Raw genomic sequence first — 15,039 nt, 5'->3', positions numbered from 1 at the left:
TCTCGCTCCTGCTCTGCATATAGTCTTCCCACATTCCCATTTTTTCCTATGTAGTTTGCTCCTTCCCTTTTCTAAAGATCCCAATTCCAGTTGTTTTATCTCTGTTACTATATTCACTACTTCTAGTAAAGTTAGTTTAGACTTTGATTTCCATTTTCTAGTAATTGCTTTTTAGGCAGACACCATAAGTAGACTGAGCAATGCTTTACTATGTCTAGGCAATTCTGATTCTGTAGCATAACTAAAAAAAAATCTCCCCAGTCAGTCCAATCTGCTTACCCAGCATCTCCAACATAGTGGTCTGCAGGGAATCCCTAAAGTCTGCCAGCTTATTACACTTCCAAAAAATATGTCCATCACACCTCCAGCATTTGCTATCCATCTGAGGAAAAAAGGAAAGATTCTTTGGAGTCTACTTGGGGTATAAAAATACCTATGTAAGCACTTCCAAGCAAAGATCCTAAATATTCTAGACTTCGTTGCATATTTGGGAGATATACATATATTCCCCCACCCCTTTGTCTCTTTGTGAATTGCTTATCCACTGTCTCCCAGTCTTTTCTAAGCTCCTCTGATTGATTCTTATAATTATCATGCAGTATTTTATATGCTTTACTAATCAGTAAAATCCTTCAACTCTTTTTTAATTGCTATCCACAACTTCTCTTCCTGTTGATAAAAGTATGTCTGACCTGCATTTGCTATCCATCTGAGGAAAAAAGGAAAAATTCTTTGGAGTCTACTTGGGGTATAAAAATACCTATGTAAACACTTCCAAGCTAAGATCCTAAATATTCTAGACTTCGTTGCATATTTGGGAGATATACATATATCCCCCCCACCCCTTTGTCTCTCTGTGAATTGCTTATCCACTGTCTCCCAGTCTTTTATAAGCTCCTCTGATTGATTCTTATAATTATCATGCAGTGTTTTATATGCTTTACTAATCAGTAAAATCCTTCAACTCTTTTTTAATTGCTATCCACAACTTCTCTTCCTGTTGATAAAAGTATGCTTGACCTATGTATAAGACTAAAGGGACTAAAAACATTTTAATGGCTTTGTATCTTAGTATCAATATCCACATAACAAAACTTCCAGTTTCTCAATTTTTATATTATCTTCTGTTTAATCTCTTCCCACATATCCTTAGCTGCCTCCACATTTCTAATCCATACTTCTAAATACTTCATTTTGTCATGTCCCTATAAACATGGATATTGTTGGGCCAATTATTGTGTGGGTAAATAATTTACTGCTATTGCCTGCGTTTTAGCTTCATTAATTTTCTATCCCGCGAAGATTTTAAACTGTCTTAAAATGTTCCACAATAATGTAATGTCCCTGTCTGGTTTTGTCATGTATAAAGTAATATCTTCTGCAAATAGAGCCAGCTTTTCCTGACTACCATACCAGTTATATCCTTGAATTTCTGAGTCCCTTATATTTTTTGCCAATGGTTCTAACTATAATGCAAACAATAAAAAGGAAAGAGGACAACCCTGCCTGGTTCTTCTATTCAAGCAGAAGTTATCGGACAGGACCCCACCCACTTTAATTCTCGCCTCCGATCCCTCATATGTTCTTGTAATCATCCTTATAATTGTATCAGGGAAAGCAAATGCTTCCATTGCCATGCTCATGAAGTCCCAGTCAACTTTGTCAAATCCTTTCTCTGCATCAAGACCCACCAATAAAAGTGACACTTTCTTACATTCTGCTTCTGTCTGGATCATCAGTGTTCTGTTAATATTGTCAGATGTTGCCTCCCCTCCACAAAACCACACTGATCCATATCTTAGGTTCGTAGATTGATCTATCAATTTTGTTATCACTTTTGCCATTCTTTTAGCCACTATAGACGTAAACACTTTAGAATCGTGGTTTAGTATTGACATGGGCCTGTATGAAGCTGGATCTGATGGAGCTTTACCCTCTTTATGTATTACTGTTACCACTGCCTTCTTCCAGGATGTTGGTACTTCCCCTCCTCTTAAAATACTGTTAAACAAAACCTTCCAGATCTTTATCAGTTTTTTTCCTCCTAACTTCCACAGGAATACCATTTTTTTCCTGGGGACTTTCGAGTAGATTGGTTATACATAGCCATTTTTATCTCATCCTTTCCTATCCTAACTGTTAGTAATGAGGCTCAGTTGCTAATCATTGAGTCTCATCTACCTCTAACTTTGGCATATTTAATTCTTCTATAAACATTTCCATTTGTATCTTTTCTTGATTTCCATATTTCTCTGCTTTATACAAATTTTCATAAAATTTCCGAAATAATTCTAATACTTCTACAGGGTCTCTTGTTATCTTCCTTGTTATAAGCTCCCAAAGCTTGTTGACTGCCCTTTCCACTTTCTGTTGCCTGAGTTGTGCTAAAAGTTTTTGTGCTCTAGAATTATCATCAAAAAACAATTGTTTAACAGCAGTCTTTCTAAACTCATGCATATTATCGAGGTAATCCCTTATTTTCTGTTTAGCATTCTGCAGTTGCTCCTTTTCTTGTTCTGAGAGATTCCCCCTAATTTGCAATACTTTAACATTTGTCAATCCCTTTAAATAATTCTTGTTACTGTTTAGCCATATCTCCCTTTCTTTTATTTCAAGCCTAGTTTTAAACTCCACTTTAATTATATCCCACTCGATAGCTATGTTTTCAGAAGGTAATTCTATCTTCTCTAGTAGCGCCTGAATTCATTCCTCAACCCATTCCTTAAATTCCTTTCTTTTCAATCAATAGACGGGAAAGTGCCAGTCTCTCATATTTATTTTATTACCTTGAGTTTTTATTTTAGTTATTATTGGTGCATGATCTGAAATAGTTATTGGGTGCATTTCAAGATCTTCAATTAAATACATATGTTCCTGTGAGATATAAAATCTATGTAGCCTAGCCCAGTTTTTATTTCTCTGTGAGTAATATGTAAATTCACTCCAAACTCCTATTACTGAGTTCACATTTTCCATGCCAAACATTTTTCATAAATTTCTTCAAAAATCTATCCTCCCTTGTTATATTTTCCTTTCTAGGCTCCCCAGGAACATCTTCACTGTTGCAAACCAAATTCCAGTCTCCACCTATAAGTAATATTCCTTGGTGAAAGCTGATTATTTCTCCCAGAATTTTCTTAAGCTCCATTATAGCAGTTTTAGGGGGGGTGTAAATGCATGCCAGTGTAATCTTTCTCCTTAGCCAGTAGCCCCTTAGTACTATGTATCTTCCATTATTATCTTTTTTTCCCTCTTCTATCACTTTTGGAGCTCCTCTTGCAATTAATATAAGTACTGCTCTTTTCCTTTGCCCCAGATATTCCACCGAGTAACCATCCTGAAAACCTTTCTTTATCAAATTCACATGTTCAGTTCTTTCCAGGTGCGTCTCCTAGCTATTTGCACTGTAGCTGTTACTACTATGGCTTTCTTGCAGAATGTTGACTTTGTCTGTCTTAGAAGGTGCAACCTGAATATCTGCCCACACCTTTGCTAATCATTTCAAGTTGAATACTTTTAAGGCCAGGGCTGGATACCCAAAGCTGTCCTGCAAAGGATTCTGAGCAATGGTTACTGTTTTCAACACCCAGCTTAAGTAAGCCACAGGGAGTCACTTCAGAAGTAAAGAATGATGTTAGAGTAATCTAATGAAGAACACAGTACACTAGTTTAGATAACTTTATTTAGTTGTAGATGTTTAAATAGATCATTGTTGCATTACTGTTTCCCTCCCATTTCCTCTCTAGATAGGTGCCCTTCAGCTTACGTCTGTCAGGGTGGAACACCCCACCTCCTCCTTATTTCTTAAGTGACATTATTACTTTCTTCCTTTCCCTCCTGTTGTTTAGGATTAAGGTGGTTTGGTTCTAGTTAAGAGCTGAGAGAAGTGTTGTTTGTCTAGCCTACCTCTGCTTTATGGGTTCCTTCCAGTCCTAAGGGAGCTGCCTGCCAGTTGGGTAAGGGTGTTTATTCTGTTCTGTGAGAATGAGGCTAAACTGGGGGGGGGCAAAAAAATGTGATGATGCAAGCATATCTCCCACTTACATCAACATGCTGCTACCTGCTCTAAAGCAAGTGTGCGCTGCACTAAGGGAAGGAACTTTGCAGACCAACCAGAAGGACAGGGTACATAGTAGAAAAGTCCCGGAAGTAAAGGTCCTCTGTAATGATAGTAAGTTACCTACATAGTTGTACTTTGGATTTTGCTTATAAAATGGTAAACTCTGTCTATTCCCTCCTTATTTGTATCATGAATTATGCATTAAAAATGTATGCATATATAGTGAGCTTTGTAGGAAGGAAGTGTCTGGCAGTAATTATCTTCATTGAGTTAGTTGCCACCCCCTTAACCCATTGTATTTCTGCATTTCCTTTTGGGGTGTCTGTTGAGCTTGGAGACACTGTAGTGATTTTGTTCTGGAAGATCAGACTGGTTATTTTTTATAATGAAATTATCCCTTGTAGCAAGTACATAATGCATGTTGGCAGATACATAGTACTTGTCATGAAGAGCTATTTTGGCAAGATCTGTTTTGTGGTTATAGATGTAACAGTAGTCCCATTATTTTTCTGAGCATGTGGTCTCTTCTGTAAAGAACTGTTGGTCTCTCTTGACTGAGTGTTCTGAATTGTAGAGTCATTTTTATCACCTTTGTATATCTTATGAAAGAGGGAGAGACATTTCTGATTTATTTGTCCACAGTTATTCTCAAAGAGAAAAAATAAGATTTTCTGCTCCATAGGCACTGTTTTCTGTATCTCGTATATTATTTTCACATTTTTGAAGTTTTATTGTAATTAACCACTGTCCTTGAAGGATATTATATTTATAATGGTAAGAGTGTGGTATGTGGTGCCCGATGCTGCTGTGGTCTTGTGTGTGTGTGTGTGTGTGTGTGTATATATATATGTATATATATATATATATATATATATATATGAATTGAGGATATTTAGATTTTGAATTTAAAAACATAATTGTGATACTGAACACCCTTACGTACCATGCTTACACTGATCATAATGATAACTGTACGTAAAGTTACTATTTACAGTCTATCACCTGTAATGCAAGGATGGAAATCCTTTGAACATAAACTGTTAGAAAAGGAAGGTTATTTGAGTTTTAATTTTCTGGCTTTTGTTCCTAAAGGCCTTGACAAGGAACTTGATTTTAAATGTTTAATTTTCTAACTTTGCTTGCATTTTGTTACATTGATAATTGTTGCTGTTTTATACACATTTTGTCATTTGATGCCTTCTCCTGTTAGCCTTCAACAGTTATAGTGCTAAAGAGCTGGGCAATACATTTGCTGTTAAGTTTCTTCCTTTTTGCCTGCATTGGTCTGTTTTCATTGTATTTATTTTTTATATATTTTGTATGGTATAGCACATTTTAACAGAGTGCAAGTTGCTGAGCTTATTTTCTTTTCAGTCACTAAACTGTGGATGTTCTTTGTGTTTCACTGTTGCAGTCATTACATTTGGGGTTATCTGCTTGCAGGTAGCCCTCAGTCGGCCTGATTAGCAAAGTCTTGGGTTCTGCGTCGGTTGCTGTCCCTTCTTCCATGATGTCAGGTCGTCAGGGGTATAAAACATGCAGCCGACGCCATTACATCAGTCTTTCTTGCCGTGCGGTGCCCGAAGCAGAAGCAGTTCGCAAGTGCTGGTCGGCCAACTCCTGAAATTTTCATTTTCGAGTTTCAGAACCGAAGTCTTCAACTAAAGCTAAGTACCCCGTTGGGGAAACTTTTTCTTGCTCCTTACTGATGTCAATAAATACTGCAAGCCTTGGGGATCATGGCCTCCTGCATTCTTCTAATTCCATATGCAAGACTGCATATGAGGAAACTACAGTGGTATCTAAAAAGCCTATGGTGTCAACATTCTCAAGACCTAGAAACAATGATTCCTATCATACCTTGCCTACGCCTAGAGTTCCTTTGGTGTGCAGAGGCCTGCCACCAAAACAAGGGACTACCTTTCACACCACCCCCTGCCACCCAAACCCTAACAACAGATGCATCAGACTATGCATGGGGGGCTCACCTGACAGGGAAGTGCATTCAGGGCAAATGGAACGCAAGTCAAATGCACCTGCATATCAATCAAAAAGAAATGTTAGCTGTACAGAATGCTCTGTCAGCCTTCAAGGACCACATTCTTTCAGGACAATTAGTGGTAAAGACGGACAACACTACTGTTATGTGGTACATAAACAAGCAGGGGGGTACACATTCTTACCCCCTCTGCAGACTAGCCAAGGCATTGTGGAACACAGCCTTGAGCTACCAAGTGCACCTACAAGCTCAATTCCTGCCAGAAAAAATTAAATGCACTGGCAGACAGACTAAGCAGAAACCTCATGGACCCACACGAGTGGAAACTGGAACCAAGGATTTTCAACATGTTGACAAGCAAATGGGGGAGCCCAGATATAGACCTGTTTGCATCTCCCCAGAACCACCAGTTGGACAAATTTTGCACAAGGACTCCCCACAAACAAGCCTGGAAAGTGGATGCTCTGTCCTTCAGCTGGAAAAACCTATCAGTCTATGCCTTCCCCTCTCTGCCTCTGCTCTCCAAAGTACTACTAAAAATCAAATAGGACAAACCAAGGATGATTTTGATTGCTCCAGGACGCGCCAACACTGGTACCCCCTCCTGTGCAGTGTGTCGCTGTTATCTCCATGGCACCTGCCTCAGACTCTGGCCCTGCTGTCTCAGCAGGAGAACCAGATTCTGCACCCCCAGCTTCTAACACTGAAACTTGCAGCCTGGCTAATTAATCTCTCCTTTACCATCCCTCAGCAAACCTGTAATGGATATCATTTTAGAGGCAAGGAGGCCTAGTACTAGAAAATCTTATGCTGAAAAATGGAAAAGATTATGTGCCTGGAACCAATCTCAAAGGATGAGCACAGCAGCGCCCAATTTACCTCAGATTTTACAGTACTTAACTGAGATGCTTCACAAGGGCCTGCCTTTTTCCTCCATTAAAATCCATGCCTCAGCCATTTCAGCTCATTATAACACAGAGCCTCCCCTCTTCTCTCATCCACTGCTCAAGCAGTTCCTCAGAGGGGCAACAAATTTGAGACCACCCAGGAAAGCTCCAACCCCAGCCTGGGACCTTAACTTTGTTTTGGAGAAACTCACTCTACCTCCTTTCGAGCCAGCTGCTACTGCAGACTTAAAATTTCTTTCTTGGAAAACAGCTTTCCTTTTAACAATCACTTCAGATAGAAGGGTATCTAAATTATAGGCCCTTATGGCAGTGGAGCCTTTCATCATCTTTCATGCGGACAGGGTGTCCCTCAGAACCAATCCATCCTACATGCCCAAGGTGGTATCCAGTATGGCTCTTAATCAGTCCATTCATTTGCCAACCTTCTTTCCCAATCCATAGAACAAAGTGGAACAGATACTGCATTCCTTAGATGTGCACAGACAACTTAGATTCTACTTGGACAGGACTAAATCTCAAAGGAAATTTGAACAACTGCTGGTGGCATTTGCTGCAGGGGCAGAGGGGAAGGCTATTTCAAAGCAAACCATTTCTAAATGGATAGGCCATTGCATTCATTTCTGCTATAACTACCATGGAAAGCCTATCCCCCAGGGGATCAGACCTCACTCCACCAGAGCCGCATCTACCTCCACAGCCTTTCTTAGAGGAGTCCCTACCAGGGACATCCTAGAAGCTGCTACCTGGAGTTCTGTACATACTTTCACCAAGCATTATCATTTGCCAATTTTCTCTAAATCCAGAGCTGGCTTTGCCACTGCAGTCTTGCAGGGCCTTATAGCTGGTCCTAATGCTATCTAAATTCCTCCTCCCAACCATAGCTTTGGGAATCTACACAAATGTAATGACTGCAACAGTGAAACACGAAGAACATAGTACAGTTGTGTACACTTACCATAAATGTAGATGTTCGAGTGTATTCACTGTTGCAGTCCTGGTTACCCTCCCTCCAGCCCCCAAACTTCTTTTGGCTATACCTCTACTTTCCTTTACTATGCTTAAAAGCTTTTTGGTGTATTTGCTTTTTTGTTGGAGGTATATCATTGTGCTTTTATATTTAATTGCTTCCCATTAGGGTGGCACCTGACATCTGGGGAAGAAAAAATGAAGTAATGGCGTCGGCTGCATGTTTTATACCCCTGACGACCTGACATCATGAAATAAGGGACAGCAACAGACACAGGACCCAAGACTTTGTTAATCAGGCCAACTGAGGTCTACCTGCAAGCAGATAACACAAATGTAATGACTGCAACAGTGAATACACTCGAACATCTACATTTATGGTAAGTGTACACAATTGTACTTTTCCCTCTCTAACACTAAGGTTCCAAAGAGAGGCTTACAATTATTATTATATAATTATTTTTCCCAAGGGGTTTTCCCCTAGAAGTGCAGTGCCTAGCAGAGCACGTTCCGATTACTCCACTGGGTCTCCATGGAGGAAAGAGGATTATCCTAATTTTTTTTTTCGACAGTGTCTCTTTCCTTTGACCCCCTTTGGAGTGTAGTTATCTCCTTGTTCAGGCTATCTGTCAAAGGTGCACTTGCCTGCAGCGAGCAGGAAAGAAAGCATGGTTCCAGAAACGCCAGTTGTCCTTTCAAAATCATTTGGGGATACTTCCTTCAGAGTCGGAGGAGGAAGTTTCTATAGTACTTGCAGCTCTACAGACAGAGGGATCCGCAGAACCAGGGCTTCAAAGAATCTTCTGTGACAGGCCCGGTCAGCATTCCTGATGCACTTGCCCGACTGTCCATCCCTGGAGGCAGTTGGAGGGGGGTTTTTGTGTGTTTGCACTTGGACGCCTGGATCAGTCTGACAAACAGTGCTTGGGTGCCAAGCAGAATATACAGTGTTATTATGTCCCCTTTCCCCTCCTCCTCCAGTAGCGAGGAAGAAACCCCTCGATGTTCCACCCAGTCAAAGGAGGCGCTGCAGTGGTATAGCGATTAGAGTTGTTGCCTCGCAGCAAGAGGTTCTACAGTTCTATTCTCAACTGGGGTGTCTTTTGTGCAGTGTCTGCATAACCTCCCTGCATTCGTGTAGGTTTCCTCTGGGGGCTCCGGGTTCCTCCCACATTCCAAAGACCTGCATCTGGAGCATTTCTCCCCAAGCCTGCAGCAAAAATGGGCTCTATCCCAGTCAGTCTTTCCAGGTAAACAAATGTGAAGTAAATAAATATTAAAAAATTTTAATAATAAAAAGCCATCCAGGAGGTAATGACAATTAAGAGGATTCTAAACTAACTTCTGTTTCATTTTTATGCCAAAGGAAACATTGGACTTGAGACCAGTTCTGGATCTAAGCAATCTGAATCATTGTATAAGTTGAAGTTCCAGATGGTTATGATTCAGTCTACCCTACCACTACCGTATAAGGATGATTGGATGTTGCTGTCTACATCTTCACTATGCATACTATCACATCAGCATAGACAGACATCCCAGAGGACATCTGCATTTTCAGCTGGGAACCAGTCATTACCAGTTCAGAGCTGTTCCCTTTCGACTCACCACAGCCCCCAGGATGTTTACCAATGCATGGCAGTAGTGGCAATTCACTTGAGACTCAAGGATTCCAGGTGCTTCTGTATCTGGACAACTGGCTACTCTTTGCCCCAACCAGGCATCAGCTTTTACAAGCCAGGAATTATTTGTTTTAGATCTTTATCTTCCTGGGCATTGCCACAAATGTGGCCAAATCAAACTGTCTTCTGTACAAAATTTATAGGAACTCAACTGGATACTGCGAATGAAGTGGCGACATTATCTTTTCATCCTGTCACACCTTTAAGATTTAGGTATGGGACTTGCTGTCTCTTCCATTCCCCCAGCGAAACTAGTCTTTGATCTCTTGGTTCAATTGCAGCTGCTGCTGCTGTTCTAGTTTCTTTAACAAGGTTCTTCATATGAATCCTCCAATGAACCTTGGTGGTACAGTGGTCTATTCTTACCAGCCTCAATCCGATCACGTAAAACCTACTCAAATTTGCAAAGGTCATCTTCACTGGTGGATCTAATTGGATGACCTGTTTTCTAGGCAGGCCATTCCTTTTCCTCTCCCGTTAGACACAGTCACCACTCATGCGTCCCAACTGGGTTGGGGGGATTTCAAAGGAAAAATGGTCCAAGCATGTGTTTTTTCCTTGGAGACCAGGTTGCATATCAATGCCCTAGAAGGCGAGAGCAGTCCTTCTAATATTGCAAATCTTTTGGGACGTTATTCCATTAGAGACAGTTGCGATACTCACAGATGACATGTCAGTAGTGTGGTACATCATCAAACACGAAGGAACCCATTCTTACGACTTGTGAAGGGAGGCCTTGAGGGACTGAGAATGGGCTCTCTCTTTAGACCTCTTTCTGATTGCAATGCGTATACCGCAGAAATCCAGCACTCTGGCAGACAGACTCAGCAGGTCCATTCTGATTCATCACGATGCTCCCTCAATCAAACAGTTGTGAACCTGGATTTCAACCTTTGAGGCCAACCTTTCTGCGACCTGTTTGCTCTAACCCCCCCCCCCCAAGTCCTCGAGAGATGCTCTGGTTCACAGTTAGCCCTCCAGTCTCCTGTGACTACCCACCTCTCTACCTTTGATCCCAAAGTTTCTAGACAGCAGACTGAAGAGCTCCTTCATCCTCATTGCTCCCTTCTGGCCTCGTCGGGTATGATTCCCCTTTCTCTGATCTCATCTGAAGCATTCTTCTTGGAGTCTGGAGCCCAACCAGGATCCTCCTATCTCATCCATCGGAGATTCAGCACTCCAGCTATCTGCATGGTCTCTTCCCTTCCAGATAGAGTAATACAGTTCAAGCACACTTCTCCTGTTTGCTGCATTATCTTGACTTCCCAGATTACCTCCATTAAGAAAGTCGATAGGACACAAATGGAAAAGATTTTCTTTATAGACTTCCAAAGCAAACATTTATTCCTTCTCAGCTCCTACTCCAACTATCGTTCCTTTCCTCACTGTTCTTTTTAAACACGCGGCTAGTTTTTTCTACTATTAAACTTTAATTAGCAGCTATATCCAATTTTCATTCTGGAAAATAATCTCTGTCTATTTCCCAGGTTATGTAAAACCTGTATAAAAGAAATCTTTTGGCTTAGACTTTCCATAAAAGATATCTCTCCTCCTTGGACTGCAAAGCGGTTCTTCTGGAGCTGTCCCAAAAACCATTTGAACTGGCAAACAATGGTGAACAGTCCTTTATGCCTAAAGTAACCCCAGAGACTAACATTAGTTATTTTATACTACTGCCGTTTCCCTTCCGAACGTAACTGTAACAGCGAATATATGTTGCACCTTCTTGATGTTTATAGACAATTATGTTTTTACCTTCACAGAACTAAATGGTACAAAAAGACTGACCAGTGGGTTTAAACGCTTTGGTTACTGACCGTAGTTTCACTGTTTTTATTCCCAAAATGGTTTGGAATTGCTTCATCATCCTACAGCCATTCTACCAGGATTATACCTTCTGCATCTACCTTTCTTCCAAAGCTTCTATCTAGGGTTTTTGGCATTGCAGTCACTTGATCAGACTCATGCCTTTGTGGCACATTACAAGTTGGACATTGTCTGCAGAAACAAGACATCCTTTCATTTGGCAGTGCTCTGGCATATCCTCCTTTGAATGCCTCCCAAGAGTTACTTTGCTAGGGATTCTGACCCATCAATGAGGAAGAATGAAAAGGACAACATCAGACAGAAAAGTTATGTACTCACCATAATATTTGATCTGTGTTGTTCATTTTCACTATTCCTCACTTTTCCCTTCCAGTCATTCCCCAGCCTTGTCATTTTAGAAGGATATTGGATGATGTAGGAATTTTCACGTTCCCAGTTTGAACCTTATTTTTTTTTTTCTGTCTTGTCTCTAAAAATCAGTAGACAGCAAACTCAATCTGAGGCGTTAGGGTTGTGGTAATGCATTATGGGAAGAGGGAGGAGCTCTAGATTAGAATCCAAAGTCTTGGAAAAGCGGCAGAGTCAGATCCGTGACCCTTCAGTGAGGAATAATGAAAATGGACAACATCGATCAAAAGTTATGGTGAGTATATATTTTTTCTTTTTCATACAATGTTTAATATGCCATACTAAGTATCCGTTTCTTAACAGTAGTGTCTATTCTAGTTTGAATTAAAAACTCTACCAGAGCAGTTCTTTCATTTAGGACTCCCCTATCCTTTTCTCTTTGCTTATACTCTGATATCAATCCCTGGTAGGGAAGATAGTCTTAAACACGCAGTCCAAACTTTTTCTTGGATTCATTACACTCTGTTGCATTTCCCTCTCTAGTTATTTTCTCCCAGTACGTAGGTACATTTGCCATTTTTCTCCAGTAAATTTCAGCCCTCTGTTGCGTATTTTCTGTACCCCATTAGTAAAATCTCATTTCTCTGTTCCCGTGTTGGCTTAGTTCTTAGAATATTTTCTGCAACTTTATGAATATAATCTGTATGGTGGTTATTATAAGGATGTACATCCAAAATCTCACTCTCTCCTTGATGTTCTTCATGTTTCACTGTTGCAGTCATTACATTTGGTTAATCTGTTGGCAGGTTGCCCTCATTTGGCCTGAATAACATAGTCTTGGGTCCTGCGTCGGTTGCTGTCTCCTCTTCCATGACATCAGGTCATCAGGGGTATAAAACATGCAGCTGACGCCATTTTAATTAGTCTTTCTTGCCGCGCGGTGCCCGAAGCAGAAGCAGTTCGCAAGTGCCGGTCGGCCGACACCTGAAATTTTCGTTTTCGAGTTTCAGAACCGAAGTCTTCACACTAAAGCTAAGTACCCCGTTGGGGAAACTTTTTCTTGCTCCTTACCGACTTCAGTAAAAGTTAATAATTGCATTACTTGTGGAAAGCAAATACCTCATAAGGATTTTCATTTATACTGTATTCCTTGCCTAGGCACTGATCACAATGTGCCTTGCTGTCGGTTTTGTGCTAAATTTAACCAACACACTATTAAGCGTCGGTATATTTTTGCTTCTAAATATTTTGGTTCAAGATTTAACTACCCTGAATGTCATCTGTTAGCAATCCGACTACCGGAGTTCACAAAAAACGCAAGGAAAAAGACAGAGACAGACCGTCGATGTCCAAAACCGACGACGAAGCTTCTCCTAAGCCAATCGCCGGTTCGCCGGTACTCAGTGAGGCGCTTTCGCAGCCCCTGTTACCTGCTACTTTTGAGTCACAGGCTTCTACCGAGACCCATTCAGACTCCGGTATGCCGCGAGAATCGCAATGTATTGAACCCGTGGATGTCTCTCCCTTGGATGGGTCCAGAGCCGCTGAGCAGGCACCGGCTTCTGAGGGTGTTTTCAGGCCTCAACATTTTTATATTAAACTGACACCATCCACAAAAACAAGGACAAAAAAAGACTTCTGTGTCTAAAACAATTACACATGAGCCACGTGCTCAGGCCTCTATGCTTAAAAAACAAATGATCAAAATGGCTGAGGGTTTAATTACCTTGATCATGCGTTCCCAACCCCCCCTGCTAACAGGCCTAGGCAAGGCACCGATTATGATTCTTCAGATCAGGTTTCCATTTCTTCTGATTCCTCTTCTGATCAGGAATTTTCTATTCCCCCTTATGAGGACTCTGATGCAGAAGAATCCATCCCTTCTGCTTCTCCTCCTGAGGATTTTTCTTTTGGAGACACTTTTGCATACCTTAAGGAAACATTTTCATTGGGAGAGTCAGGATTTTTCAGAATCCAAAAAGGGGCTTAGGGATTTCCTTCTTCTTCCTCAGCATAGGCCTTTGGCTATACCTCCTGTTTTAGACATTGTTGATGATGTTTTCTCAGAATCCAGCATAGCTGCCTCGGGCTCCTAGTAAGCCAGACCGATATTACAGGGTTCCTGACTCTCATAAACTTCTTTTCAAAAATCCTGCTGCTGATCCTGAGACTATTTCTCAGGGTCCCAAGGGTGTTAAGGCTTCTACAGCCAAAAATCCTACCCCTTCTGATAGAGATTCCAGGGCGCTGGATAGATGGGGTAAGAAGGTTTATACGTCTGCTACCTTGGCAATCAGGGCTTTAAACTGCCAGTTTCATATGCTTAAATTTCAACAGCATGTTATGGGCTTACTGAAACAGAAAATTATGTTGATTACTGATTGTGTGGAAAATAGAGTTACAGGATTTATTGTATTCAGCAGAACAAGTTGGAAAGCATACCTTGCAATGTGGTTTTATAGTTGGATGCCCCTTTGCAGCATGACAGTCTATTTGGTAATAAGGCAGAAGAGGTTTTAAAGAAAATGGAAGACAAAGCTAAATCTATGCAAACTGTAAAAGATTTCTTGCACGTGCAGCCACCCAGGTTCAGTAGGCACTGGCCTACTAAGAATTGGTCCTTACCTGTGGCCAACAGAGCCACTCAGGGGAAACCCAGGTGCTCAAAAGGCTCCAGATATCAATCACAGGGATCTTACAGGTCAAAGCAATGGGGTGCCTCCGCCTCCAAATCTCGAGGTAACAAAGCACAACCCTACAGTAAGCAGTCTCAATGACTTTCCTCTACCATCTCCAAGCACTTATCTTTTGGCAGCCCTCTTGGGGGGCAAACTAGCACTTCATGCTTAAAATTGTCAGTTAATTACCCAGGACAAGTGGGTATTAAACATTGTATCCCAGGGGTACAGATTTCACTTCCATACTTTACCAATTCCAAACGGATGGCCAGATCTGCCACAAAACCAGTGGGCAGAGGCCCAGAAACAAGTCACGTCCCTCATGAATATGGGGGCTATTCAACCGGTACCAGAAAAGGAAAAAGGACAAGGATTTTATTCGAGACTTTTCCTGGTACCCAGAAAAGACAAATCATGGCATCCAATACTGGACTTATCAACTCTGAACACGTTCCTGGACATTCCAAAATTCAAAATGCTGACTTTACAACAACTACTGCCTATGCTAGGCAGGAATGCTTGGTTAGTAACTCTAGACTTAAAAGAGGCATAACTGCATATCCCAATAAGG

The 15,039-nt window shown here is 41.1% G+C and overlaps 1 protein-coding gene across 1 annotated transcript in view; it reads left to right on the top strand.

Moving 5' to 3' along the window:
- The window catches only part of NEK9 (NIMA related kinase 9), a 1,697,515-nt gene that overhangs the window by 1,074,977 nt on the left and 607,499 nt on the right, over nt 1-15,039 (top strand). The gene's annotated exons all lie outside the window — the stretch shown is intronic.

The sequence above is a fragment of the Protopterus annectens genome, chromosome 6.part0, assembly GCF_019279795.1.
Source record: "Protopterus annectens isolate FY-2018-M chromosome 6.part0, PAN1.0, whole genome shotgun sequence".
In the NCBI taxonomy this organism is placed as follows: domain Eukaryota; kingdom Metazoa; phylum Chordata; order Ceratodontiformes; family Protopteridae; genus Protopterus; species Protopterus annectens.
The sequence above is the reverse complement of the archived record's forward strand: the minus strand, read 5'-3'. Positions and strand labels throughout refer to the sequence as shown.